Source organism: Entelurus aequoreus, linkage group LG09, assembly GCF_033978785.1.
Source record: "Entelurus aequoreus isolate RoL-2023_Sb linkage group LG09, RoL_Eaeq_v1.1, whole genome shotgun sequence".
Taxonomy (NCBI): Eukaryota; Metazoa; Chordata; class Actinopteri; order Syngnathiformes; family Syngnathidae; genus Entelurus; species Entelurus aequoreus.
Window position 1 is genome coordinate 68,249,498 of NC_084739.1, and position 14,073 is coordinate 68,263,570.

Here is a 14,073-nt window from a genome sequence, read left to right on the forward strand (position 1 = left end):
TTTTAAAGAAGGGTTTTTAAGCCTTTTTTAAAAGCATCCACAGTCTGTGGTGCCCTCAGGTGGTCAGGGAGAGCATTCCACAGACTGGGAGTGGCGGAAAATATCTGCGACTATCGCGATTAATTTTGAGTTACTATGAACAAACTGTGATGAATCACGATTGGACAGCTCTAGTTAATACTAATAACCAATCACACACAGTTGTCTTTAAATATATTTAACTTTTTTCTCAGCCTAATAGCTTTATATACTAGCATATAAATATATATATATATATATATATATATATATATATATATATATATATATATATATATATATATATATATATATATATATATATATATATATATATATATATATATATATATATATATATATATATATATATATATATATATAAAGGTTTTTCTTTTTTTTAAAAAGAAGGGTTTTTAAGCCTTTTTTAAAAGCATCCACAGTCTGTGGTGCCCTCAGGTGGTCAGGGAGAGCATTCCACAGACTGGGAGTGGCGGAAAATATCTGCGACTATCGCGATTAATTTTGAGTTACTATGAACAAACTGTGATGAATCACGATTGGACAGCTCTAGTTAATACTAATAACCAATCACACACAGTTGTCTTTAAATATATGTAACTTTTTTCTTAGCATTTTTGAAAACATGACAAATTATGCAAATCAGGCATGTGATTTTTCCATCTTTTTTCGGAAATCCGTCTTTTTTATCGCTGTAAAAATATAAAAAATATATTTTCCGTTTTTCTTCGTTTTTTTCCGACCTACAATGTGTGTTAAAGTCTTGATCTGTCTCTTTGCCATACCTGCCAACAACTACGGTTTTCCCGTAATGAGTATGGTTTTTGATCATCCAGTGGTAAAAACTACGGTTTTCCATTAAAAATTATGAACTTAAAAATGGAAAGCTACGTAGCGAAGCAACTCCACGGGCAGGGGACAAACTATACGGTAAACATCAATGATGATTGGTTGGTTTACGTATAAGAACATCCATGATTGATTGGTTGGTTTACTATGATGCGTCACCATTGGTTAAGATTAGGGCAAAACATTAGGGACAGGCCAATCAGAGGCAAGAGAGGGCGGGTCATGGAACCAGGAAGTGAAATCACAACAGACATCCCAAATGACGACAAAAGAGTCGGGGAAGAGAAGGGGGGAATATTCAAGCATGCGACTGGGAAGTGAACACTAGTAAGGTTGTAAATACACGTTGTATAGAGTAGGCTAACCCATGTGGTTCCTGTGGATGCAAACACATTACTGTTGTGACTAAATAACATAGTGACTGAAACAGACAAAGTCATGTGTAAATAATGTCAATAACTAGATAGACCATCTGTGGCTGTGAAGTGAACACTAGTAAGGTTGTAAATACTGTATAGAGTAGACTAACCCATGTGGTTCCTGTGGATGCGAACACAATTACTGTACTGACTAAATAACATAGTGACTGAAACAGACAAAGTCATGTGTAAATAATGTCAATAACTAGATGAACCATCTGTGGCTGTGAAGTGAACACTAGTAAGGTTGTAAATACTGTATAGAGTAGACTAACCCATGTGGTTCCTGTGGATGCGAACACAATTACTGTAGTGACTAAATAACATAGTGACTGAAACAGACAAAGTCATGTGTAAATAATGTCAATAACTAGATGAACCATCTGTGGCTGTGAAGTGAACACTAGTAAGGTTGTAAATACTGTATAGAGTAGACTAACCCATGTGGTTCCTGTGGATGCGAACACATTACTGTAGTGACTAAATAACATAGTGACTGAAACAGACTAAGTAATGTGTAAATAATGTCAATAACTAGATGGACCATCTGTGGATGTGAAGTGAACACTAGTAAGGTTGTAAATACTGTATAGAGTAGACTAACCCATGTGGTTCCTGTGGATGCGAACACAATTACTGTAGTGACTAAATAACATAGTGACTGAAACAGACAAAGTCATGTGTAAATAATGTCAATAACTAGATGAACCATCTGTGGCTGTGAAGTGAACACTAGTAAGGTTGTAAATACTGTATAGAGTAGACTAACCCATGTGGTTCCTGTGGATGCGAACACATTACTGTAGTGACTAAATAACATAGTGACTGAAACAGACTAAGTAATGTGTAAATAATGTCAATAACTAGATGGACCATCTGTGGATGTGAAGTGAACACTAGTAAGGTTGTAAATACTGTATAGAGTAGACTAACCCATGTGGTTCCTGTGGATGCGAACACAATTACTGTAGTGACTAAATAACATAGTGACTGAAACAGACTAAGTCATGTGTAAATAATGTCAATAACTAGATAGACCATCTGTGGCTGTGAAGTGAACACTAGTAAGGTTGTAAATACTGTATAGAGTAGACTAACCCATGTGGTTCCTGTGGATGCGAACACATTACTGTAGTGACTAAATAACATAGTGACTGAAACAGACTAAGTAATGTGTAAATAATGTCAATAACTAGATGGACCATCTGTGGATGTGAAGTGAACACTAGTAAGGTTGTAAATACTGTATAGAGTAGACTAACCCATGTGGTTCCTGTGGATGCGAACACAATTACTGTAGTGACTAAATAACATAGTGACTGAAACAGACAAAGTCATGTGTAAATAATGTCAATAACTAGATGAACCATCTGTGGCTGTGAAGTGAACACTAGTAAGGTTGTAAATACTGTATAGAGTAGACTAACCCATGTGGTTCCTGTGGATGCGAACACATTACTGTAGTGACTAAATAACATAGTGACTGAAACAGACTAAGTAATGTGTAAATAATGTCAATAACTAGATGGACCATCTGTGGATGTGAAGTGAACACTAGTAAGGTTGTAAATACTGTATAGAGTAGACTAACCCATGTGGTTCCTGTGGATGCGAACACAATTACTGTAGTGACTAAATAACATAGTGACTGAAACAGACAAAGTCATGTGTAAATAATGTCAATAACTAGATGAACCATCTGTGGCTGTGAAGTGAACACTAGTAAGGTTGTAAATACTGTATAGAGTAGACTAACCCATGTGGTTCCTGTGGATGCGAACACATTACTGTAGTGACTAAATAACATAGTGACTGAAACAGACTAAGTAATGTGTAAATAATGTCAATAACTAGATGGACCATCTGTGGATGTGAAGTGAACACTAGTAAGGTTGTAAATACTGTATAGAGTAGACTAACCCATGTGGTTCCTGTGGATGCGAACACAATTACTGTAGTGACTAAATAACATAGTGACTGAAACAGACTAAGTCATGTGTAAATAATGTCAATAACTAGATAGACCATCTGTGGCTGTGAAGTGAACACTAGTAAGGTTGTAAATACTGTATAGAGTAGACTAACCCATGTGGTTCCTGTGGATGCGAACACATTACTGTAGTGACTAAATAACATAGTGACTGAAACAGACTAAGTAATATGTAAATAATGTCATATTTGAACCTGGGACTGAGCATGTTAATCTCTACTTTGGTACAATCCCTGACCACAATCTTAAAATGCGGCAAACAAAAAAAAAAAGTCATCATCCCACAATTTGTGAGTCAGGTTGTGTTGGGGGGAAAAAAACAACAGCAGACTCTAGGAGGACGTGTGGTTACCACGGCAACAAGTGTCAGCCATTAGCATGCTGTCAGGACCCTCATTCCAGCATCCAGCAGTCAGTGTTTGGCTGCACTTTGCAACCCATCTGCTGTCTACTTAGTGATCAGACCGGCCAGCGATGAGGATGAAGACCGTGATTGCAGGGGGGGCGGGGCGGGGGGGGGGGGGGGGGGGGGACACCAGATGTTATTTGCATAATAAAAGGTGAAGATGGCGTTTCAGGCGCGGGTCGTGCAGGCACGGCCTTCCGCCACGTCGACTCTGTGAGCGCCGCCGCGTCCGCCGGTGAAGGCGGATGTCGTCTAAATTGTTAATGGCCGCCGCGAGCTGGACGAGGACGCCAGGCGTCACTTTGGTCTGTCTTTGAGATGGGAGCTGACAGGACAAGAAGGGACGCCCCAGGACAGACAGCAAGGCCAAGGGACAGCGACGACTTCATCCAATCTGTCCTTTAGGGCTCTTTCTCCTTTAGAAATGTCTCCAAAGAATTCCCTTTATCTAACATTCTTTTTATTTATTACCTTTGCCATGAGACTAAGTTTTTATTGTGTAAAAAGGAAAATAACAGACAATAATTTACCTTTTTTAGATTACATTTTATTTTTTTAAATCTGTATGTAAAATAAATATGTTTTCCACATTTTTCAGACTAAGGCGCACTTAAAATACTTTTTATTTCCTCAAATAATTCCCTTTATCTAACATTGTTTTTATTTATCACCTTTGCCATAAAACTAAGCTTTTATTGTGTAAAAAGGAAAATAACAGACAATAATTTACCTTTTTTAGATTACATTTTATTTTTTTAAATCTGTATGTAAAATAAATATGTTTTCCACATTTTTCAGACTAAGGCGCACTTAAAATACTTTTTATTTCCTCAAATAATTCCCTTTATCTAACATTGTTTTTATTTATCACCTTTGCCATAAAACTAAGCTTTTATTGTGTAAAAAGGAAAATAACAGACAATAATTTACCTTTTTTAGATTACATTTTATTTTTTTAAATCTGTCTGTAAAATAAATATGTTTTCCACATTTTTCAGACTAAGGCGCACTTAAAATACTTTTTATTTCCTCAAATAATTCCCTTTATCTAATATTGCTTTTATTTATCACCTTTGCCATAAAACTAAGCTTTTATTGTGTAAAAAGGAAAATAACAGACAATTATTTACCTTTTTTAGATTACATTTTATTTTTTTAAATCTGTCTGTAAAATTAATATGTTTTCCACATTTTTCAGACTAAGGCGCACTTAAAATACTTTTTATTTCTTCAAATAATTCCCTTTATCTAACATTGTTTTTATTTATCACCTTTGCCATAAAACTAAGCTTTTATTGTGTAAAAAGGAAAATAACAGACAATAATTTAGCTTTTTTAGATTACATTTTATTTCTTTAAATCTGTCTGTAAAATAAATATGTTTTCCACATTTTTCAGACTAAGGCGCACTTAAAATACTTTTTATTTCCTCAAATAATTCCCTTTATCCAACATTGTTTTTATTTATCACCTTTGCCATAAAACTAAGCTTTTATTGTGTAAAAAGGAAAATAACAGACAATAATTTACCTTTTTTAGATTACATTTTATTTTTTTAAATCTGTCTGTAAAATAAGTATGTTTTCCACATTTTTCAGACTAAGGCGCACTTAAAATACTTTTTATTTCCTCAAATAATTCCCTTTATCTAACATTGTTTTTATTTATCACCTTTGCCATAAAACTAAGCTTTTATTGTGTAAAAAGGAAAATAACAGACAATAATTTACCTTTTTTAGATTACATTTTATTTTTTTAAATCTGTATGTAAAATAAATATGTTTTCCACATTTTTCAGACTAAGGCGCACTTAAAATACTTTTTATTTCCTCAAATAATTCCCTTTATCTAATATTGTTTTTATTTATCACCTTTGCCATAAAACTAAGCTTTTATTGTGTAAAAAGGAAAATAACAGACAATAATTTAGCTTTTTTAGATTACATTTTATTTCTTTAAATCTGTCTGTAAAATAAATATGTTTTCCACATTTTTCAGACTAAGGCGCACTTAAAATACTTTTATTTTCTCAAAGAATTCCCTTTATCTAACATTGTTTTTATTTATCACCTTTGCCATAGAACTAAGCTTTTATTGTGTACAAAGGAAAATAACAGACAATAATTTACCTTTTTTAGATTACATTTTATTTAAAAAAATCTGTCTGTAAAATAAATATGTTTTCCACTTTTTTCAGACTAAGGCGCACTTAAAATACTTTTATTTTGTCAAAAAACTCCCCTTTATCTAACATTGTTTTTATTTATTACCTTTGCCATAAAACTAAGCTTTTATCATTCATCTACCTATTATTTTGTCATCATTATGAGAGACAAGCTGTAAAAATGTATTATTAATCTACTTGTTCATTTACTGTTAATATCTGCTTATTTTCTGTTTTAACATGTTCTATCTACACTTCTGTTCAAATGTAATAATCACTTATTCTTCTCTTCTTTGATACTTGACATTAGTTTTGGATGATACCACATAATTAGGTATCGATCTGATACCAAGTAGTTACAGGATCATACATTGGTCATATTCAAAGTCCTCATGTGTCCAAGAGCATGTTTAGCTATTCCTCGTCCTCCAGTGATAATGCTACTTGTAAGAAACATACTTTATTTGTCGCCATGGAGGCCAGGATTAATGATTTAGAAGTAGCTAAAACACTGCGGATGGACGTTAGCCGCTAGCTAGCTAGCCATGTCTTAAAGCAGCTCTTCCTGAGGGTGTTTCAGTGTTATAACTTCACCTTTATCTTTACTTTTTACCCCAAAAATGCGTCCGTTCTCCCTTTTCTGTCTACACACTGTAAGTACTCTGTGTGTGTGCGCTGCCCAACATGCTCCTCTGCTCGTAAAACTTAGCAATGTCACCACGTGACGTCATAACTTAAGCCCCCATGTGTCCAGGGACGTACTTCCTGAGTTTACAAACAATAAAAAAAATAGAAAATGTGGACGTAACCAATGCTTTTGTACTCTGTATCATTGCAGCGGATATGTGTATCGATCCGCCCATTTGTTTACATTGAGGTGCGCCAGCTTGCTGTTAGCGGTGAGCTATTGTATGCTCCTACGGTGTGTAGTGAAGCATGTTTAGCTATTCCTCGTCCTCCAGTGATAATGCTACTTGTAAGAAACTTACTTTATTCATCGCCATGGAGGCCAGGATTAATGATTTAGAAGTAGCTAAAACACTGCGGATGGACGTTAGCCGCTAGCTAGCTAGCGATGTCTTAAAGCACCTCTTCCTGAGGGTGTTTCAGTGTTATAACTTCACCTTTATCTTGACTTTTTACCCCAAAAATATGTCCGTTCTCCCTTTTCTGTCTCCACACTGTGTCTGCTTGTAAGTACTCTGTGTGCGTGCGCTGCCCAACATGCTCCTCTGCTCGTAAAACTTAGCAATGTCACCACGTGACGTCATAACTTAAGCCCCCATGTGTCCAGGGACGTACTTCCTGAGTTTACAAACAATAAAAAAAATAGAAAATGTGGACGTAACCAATGCTTTTGTACTCGGTATCATTGCAGCGGATATGTGTATCGATCCGCCCATTTGTTTACATTGAGGTGCGCCAGCTTGCTGTTAGCGGTGAGCTATTGTATCCTCCTACGGTGTGTAGTGAAGCATGTTTAGCTATTCCTCGTCCTCCAGTGATAATGCTACTTGTAAGAAACTTACTTTATTCATCGCCATGGAGGCCAGGATTAATGATTTAGAAGTAGCTAAAACACTGCGGATGGACGTTAGCCGCTAGCTAGCTAGCGATGTCTTAAAGCAGCTCTTCCTGAGGGTGTTTCAGTGTTATAACTTCACCTTTATCTTGACTTTTTACCCCAAAAATGCGTCCGTTCTCCCTTTTCTGTCTACACGCTGTGTCTGCTTGTAAGTACTCTGTGTGCGTGCGCTGCCCAACATGCTCCTCTGCTCGTAAAACTTAGCAATGTCACCACGTGACGTCATAACTTAAGCCCCCATGTGTCCAGGGACGTACTTCCTGAGTTTACAAACAATAAAAAAAATAGAAAATGTGGACGTAACCAATGCTTTTGTACTCGGTATCATTGCAGCGGATATGTGTATCGATCCGCCCATTTGTTTACATTGAGGTGCGCCAGCTTGCTGTTAGCGGTGAGCTATTGTATCCTCCTACGGTGTGTAGTGAAGCATGTTTAGCTATTCCTCGTCCTCCAGTGATAATGCTACTTGTAAGAAACTTACTTTATTCGTCGCCATGGATGCCAGGATTAGTGATTTAGACGGACGTCAGCCGCTACTGTAGCTAGCTACTACTAGCTATTTAATAGCTAGTAGCTTCCTGTGTTTATACGTTATTGTTGGTTGTAACGCCCAAATGTGTCTATTCTTCCTTTTGTCTCGGCTTGCAAGCGGTCTGTGTGTGTGTTGATGTTGAAAAAAAAAAAAAGTACAGGTATTTTTCAAGTGCAGTATCGTTCTTATTTGAATGAATTGGCACCGCTGTAGATTATTAGTAGCGGTTGACCGTACAACCCTCATTTAGACCAGGTCTCTTTAGGAAAAAAATCTTTTCCAGTGCTATTTTTGCGGGTGCAATTTAGCACTCGCTTTCTTGGTTGTTTGCTCACAGAGCCCTCATCTTGAGTTGTAACTAATCATCTGGATGGCACTTAACTTGGAACCTCAGCTTCGTGAGTCACTGACACATATTTGAGTTGAAAAGGAAGTTGACATACCGTATTTCCTTGAATAGCCGCAGGGGCGTTAATTATTTTAAAACCTCTTCTCACTCCGGCGTTTACCAAAAGGAATCCACAAAATTTAGACGTGCGCTTTGAGTGTGATGTAAGCATACCATCATGAAAAGCACATTTAATTAAAAAAAACGTTATTATGGTCTTACCTGTACTTATAAATGGAGTCCATTTGCAGCTCCTTCTGACCAAAAGCATCGATAACTTGTTTATAGAAGTCTTCATTATTTTCTTTTTTCCGTTTTAAAAGTCTCTGTCTCGATGGAGATATTCCTTTAATTATTACCTCCTGCTTCGATTGAAAGTCCAGTTTAGAAAACTGTTTTATTTTAGGTATGTAATCCTCCATGTTAGAAGGAAGAAAAACAATCTCTTGCTGCGTGTGTTCACTTCTTCTGCAGTACCGGAAGTCGCAAGAAGGATCACTAGCGCGGCAGCGCCCTCTACCACCAGGAGGCGGGAGTCATTTAATGACTTATACAGTATTTCACACACGCAGCTACGGTATATTAATAAAACATAGCTCCTTACTGTTCTCTTTAGCATACTGTACCGGTATTCAATAGCTTGGACCTTAAATCCTACTGAATAGCTCTTTATCTTTTTTCCTTTGTGCGATTGTAAACTACCGAAAGCAGCTTCCTCCATTTTGAAAATGAGGACAGATGCGTCACTCGTGACGTAACGAATTTGACCCGGTGGAAATTCTAGCCATATGCTAAATATTTTGCAAAACGAGTTTGACCCGGTGAAAATTATAGACATGCGATAATAAAATTAATATTTTGCGAAACGAATTTGATCCGGCTTCAATAATAAACCGGCGATAAGGCCAAGCATGCGTTAATTATTTTGAGAAACGTGCGAATACTATATTCCCTGCGCCAATTCAAGGAAATACGGTATATAATTTGTGTTTCAATACTATTAAATGGGAGTAGAGAAAATACCAGCCCAGTGGGGAATAAACTTGCCATCCTCCAGGCCGTGGCACACACTTAAAAAGTTCAACAAAATTAATATTTAAAGCATCCCCTACACAAACTTCCCCACAAACTTTTTTAATATAGAAAATGGGCTCTTTTTTTCTCTCTTTTTTTTCCCCCTCCTCCCAGGCCTCGACATATGTCGGCTGACTGAATACAATAAGAAGACATTGCGGTAATAAAAGGAACAATATCGCCTCCAGCCCCTGGATCAATTTCCAGGAAGAAAAGCGTACAGAACTTACTGTGCCGACAAATCGGAGTGGTGCCCTTTTTTTTTAAAACGTCACCATAATGACTGAGATGTTATTTGGCTGGATGTGTAGCGGATGGGAGGATCAATGGCGAGTGGCCAAGGCATGAATTAAAAAAGGAAATAAGTGCCTCAATTACAGGATGTGGAGGCGTTCAACGATTTCTCTCAAAGGACCACTTCCACTGCGTCATTAGGGGACGATAATTGCTGCAAAATGCAGATATTATCGTCCGATTGAGTCAATCATGTGCTGTGACGCCATCTTGCATTCATGCTTTTATGGCGCCTTCATCCACTTGTCTGGCTGACAACCAGCATTTAACTGGACTTCTTTATTTCTATGTATTTATACAGTATTATGAAACATTGCTGCCCACAGGTAACCCATGTCAAAGTACTAGGGATGTCCCGATAGCAATACAAGACTACAGTCTGCACCGGACCGAACAGCAGGACAGGTGTAACAACTACAGTACATTACTACAGGTAACCCATGTCAAAGTACTAGGGATGTCCTGATACCAATCACTTAGTCCTAGTAGTACTTTTCGATATTTTCCAAATAAAGGGAACTACGAAAAATGTCAACATTGGGTTTATTTTAACAGAAAATCTGACATTACTTTAAACACTCACAGCCAAAGAACAATTTGACATGGTTAAAAGGTAAATTTAAAGGCATTGAAATGGCGTCGACCCTGAAGGGAACGTCTGCCCTGTGCTCCTCGACTACAGTCTGCACCGGACCGAACAGCAGGACAGGTGTAACAACTACAGTACATTACTTGAAATGGTATCGACCCTGAAGGGAACGTCTGCCCTGTGCTCCTCGACTACAGTCTGCACCGGTCCGAACAGCAGGACAGGTGTAACAACTACACTGTAAAAAAAAAAAAAATTGAGAAAATTAAAATTTTCAAGGCAACATGATGCAACAAGATTTTTTCGTTTTCTCAACTTTTGACGACTATTGTTGACTTAACTAAGATTTACAAGTTGATATAAGAGTTATGTGACATATGACATATGTGACATATGACATATGACATATGTGACATATGACATATGACATATGTGACATATGACATAACTCTTATGTCAACTTGTAAATCTTAGTTAAGTCAACAATAGTAGTCAAAAGTTGAGAAAACGCAAAAATCTTGTTGCATCATGTTGCCTTGAAAACTTGCGTTTTCTCAACTTTTTTTTTTTTTACAGTGTACAGTACATTGCTGCCCACAGGTAACCCATGTCAAAGTACTGGGGATGTCCCGATACCAATCACTTAGTGCTAGTAGTACTTTTCGATATTTTCCAAATAAAGGGAACTACGAAAAATGTCAAAATTGGCTTTATTTTATCGGAGAATCGGACATTACTTTAAACACTCACAGCCAAAGAACACTTTTACATGGTTAAAAGGTAAATGTAAAGGCATTGAAATGGCGTCGACCCTGAAGGGAACGTCTGCCCTGTGCTCCTCGACTACAGTCTGCACCGGACCGAACAGCAGGACAGGTGTAACAATTACACTGTAAAAAAAAAGTTGAGAAAATTAACATTTTCAAGGCAACATGATGCAACAAGATTTTTGCGTTTTCTCAACTTTTGACGACTATTGTTGACTTAACTAAGATTTACAAGTTGATATAAGAGTTATGTGACATATGACATATGACATATGTGACATATGACATATGACATATGTGACATATGACATAACTCTTATCTCAACTTGTAAATCTTAGTTAAGTCAACAATAGTAGTCAAAAGTTGAGAAAACACAAAAATCTTGTTGCATCATGTTGCCTTGAAAACTTGCGTTTTCTCAACTTTTTTTTTTTTTTACAGTGTACAGTACATTGCTGCCCACAGGTTAGCCATGTCAAAGTACTAGGGATGTCCCGATACCAATCACTTAGTGCTAGTAGTACTTTTCGATATTTTCTAAATAAAGGGAACTACGAAAAATGTCAAAATTGGCTTTATTTTATCGGAGAATCGGACATTACTTTAAACACTCACAGCCAAAGAACAATTTTACATGGTTAAAAGGTAAATTTAAAGGCATTGAAATGGCGTCGACCCTGAAGGGAACGTCTGCTCTGTGCTCCTCGACTACAGTCTGCACCGGACCGAACAGCAGGACAGGTGTAACAACTACAGTACATTACTTGAAATGGCATCGACCCTGAAGGGAACGTCTGCCCTGTGCTCCTCGACTACAGTCTGCACCGGTCCGAACAGCAGGACAGGTGTAACAACTACACTGTAAAAAAAAAAAAAAAGTTGAGAAAATTAAAATTTTCAAGGCAACATGATTTTTGCGTTTTCTCAACTTTTGACGACTATTGTTGACTTAACTAAGATTTACAGGTTGAGATAAGAGTTATGTCATATGTCACATATGTCATATGTTACATAACGCAAACATCTTGTTGCATCATGTTGCCTTGAAAACTTGCGTTTTCTCAACTTTTTTTTTTTTACATTGTACAGTACATTGCTGCCCACAGGTAACCCATGTCAAAGTACTGGGGATGTCCCGATACCAATCACTTAGTGCTAGTAGTACCTTTCGATATTTTCTAAATAAAGGGAACTACGAAAAATGTCAACATTGGCTTTATTTTAACAGAAAATCTGACACTACTTCAAACACTCACAGTCAAAGAACAATTATACAAGGTTAAAATGTAAATTAAAAGGCATTGAAATGGCATCGACCCTGAAGGGAACGTCTGCCCTGTGCTCCTCGACTACAGTCTGCACCAGACCGAACAGCAGGATTGATTGATTGATTGAGACTTTTATTAGTAGGTTGCACAGTGAAGTACATATTCCGTACAATTGACCACTAAATGGTAACACCCGAATAAGTTTTTCAACTTGTTTAAGTCGGGGTCCACTTAAATTGATTCATGATACAGATATATACTATCAGATATATACTATCATCATAATACAGGTGTAACAACTACAGTACATTGCTGCAGGTAACCCATGTCAAAGTACTAGGGATGTCCTGATACCAATCACTTAGTCCTAGTAGTACTTTTCGATATTTTCCAAATAAAGGGAACTACGAAAAATGTCTACATTGGGTTTATTTTAACAGAAAATCTGACACTACTTTAAACACTCACAGTCAAAGAACAATTTGACATGGTTAAAATGTAAATTTAAAGGCATTGAAATAGCATCGACCCTGAAGGGAACGCCTGCCCTGTGCTCCTCAACTACAGTCTGCACCGGACCGAACAGCAGGACAGGTGTAACAACTACAGTACATTGCTGCCCACAGGTAACCCATGTCAAAGTACAAGGGATGTCCCGATACCAATCACTTAGTGCTAGTAGTCCATCCATCCATCCATTTTTCTACCGCATGTACTTTTCAATATTTCCCAAATAAAGGGAACTACGAAAAATGTCAATATTGGCTTTATTTTAACAGAAAATCTGACATTATTTTAAACACTCACAGTCAAAAAACAATTTTACATGGTCAAAATGTAAATGAAAATCCACCCTGAAGGGAACGTTTGCCCTGTGCAATAGCTCACCGCTAACAGCAATGTAAACAAATGGGTGGGTCGATACAAATATCCACTGCAACAATACCGAGTACAAAATCCTTGATTACGTCCATGTTTTCTATTATTGCAACATTTTTGTGTTTGTTTTTATTGTTTATAAAGTCAGTAAATACGTCCCTGGGCACATGAGGACTTTGAATATGACCAATGTATGATCCTGTAACTACTTGGTATCGGATCCATACCTAAATGTGTGGTATCATCCAAAACTAATGTCAAGTATCAAAGAAGAGAAGAATAAGTGATTATTACATTTGAACAGAAGTGTAGATAGAACATGTTAAAACAGAAAATAAGCAGATATTAACAGTAAATGAACAAGTAGATTAATAATACATTTTTTACAGTTTGTCCCTCATAATGTGTACAAAATAATAGGTGTATAAATGACACAATATGTTACTGCATACGTCCGCAGACTAATTAGGAGTCTTTGTTTGTTTACTTACTACTAAAAGACAAGTTGTCTATTTTATTTAAGGACTAAATGACAATAATAAACATATGTTTCATGTACACTAACATTTGTTATTACAATAAAGACAATAATGACATTTTTTGTGGTTCCCTTTATTTAGAAAAATATCGAAAATTATTTTAAATACATTTTGGTACCGGCGCCAACATATTAGTATGGGTACAACCGTAGTATATATGTATGTATATATATATATATATATATATATATATATATATATATATATATATATATATATATATATATATATATATATATATATATATATATAGCATGTTCACATAGTCAGTGCTATCTATCCTTCAT

At 36.5% G+C, this 14,073-nt stretch overlaps 1 protein-coding gene across 1 annotated transcript in view; it reads right to left on the reverse strand.

Annotated features, from left to right (window-relative positions):
• LOC133657656 (glutamate receptor ionotropic, delta-1-like) overlaps positions 1 to 14,073 on the reverse strand; it is a 1,080,304-nt gene that overhangs the window by 49,561 nt on the left and 1,016,670 nt on the right. The window lies entirely within an intron of this gene.